The sequence below is a fragment of the Aplysia californica genome, unplaced genomic scaffold (genome assembly GCF_000002075.1).
Source record: "Aplysia californica isolate F4 #8 unplaced genomic scaffold, AplCal3.0 scaffold00259, whole genome shotgun sequence".
NCBI classification, from domain to species: domain Eukaryota; kingdom Metazoa; phylum Mollusca; class Gastropoda; order Aplysiida; family Aplysiidae; genus Aplysia; species Aplysia californica.
The window spans coordinates 947683-948399 of record NW_004797529.1 but is presented as its reverse complement, the minus strand read 5'-3'; positions in this window follow the sequence as shown (position 1 = coordinate 948399).

Here is a 717-nt window from a genome sequence, read left to right as displayed (position 1 = left end):
AAAAAATCAACAAGAACCAAGCCTCGCCTGTCGCGTATGAGAGAGAGAGAGAGAAAACATGCCTAGCCCATTGCTTTAGCATGAACTCCTTCACACAACTTGCCACAAAAAACATGGCGGACGCCGCTGTCAAATGTGGCCATCGCGCAGCAAGGCGAGAGAGGGGCGTACTGTATCTAGTACTATAGTGTACATCTATGGACTACACAGCTCGATAAAATGGCCAGTTCTCGCAAACGACTAGTGTGACACAATTTATCGTTGCGTGTAACCGTGGCTTATGTTGCTCGGCTTGCACCACTTCCGATCCGCTTCGAGGCTCCTGGAGCCTCAAAGTTTGATTTGATTATAAATTCAGTTGAAAATTATCTTCGATTCGTCAGACGGACGCGGGATTGACACAAACTTGAAGAATTGTTGTGAAGTAAAATATATATGAGGTATTGTGGTGAAGTTAGGCGCTCGTCAAAAATAATATACGTGTAATAGAACCTTCGTTTTTCTGGCAGTTTGGTTTTGTTTTTGTTTTTTGCTTTTTTTCGAATCTTCGATTTTTTGCTCAACACTTTTATGCCAATGTAAAAAGCATTTCTGTGTGGATTTGTAGATTTGTAATTTCCAAAGATTCTTTAGCTTTGGAAGTCACCAAACTTTGGCAGCCCTTTTTTAGATGATTTTACCTCTGAAATAAGGCGACCCCCTCCTCATGCAATTGTA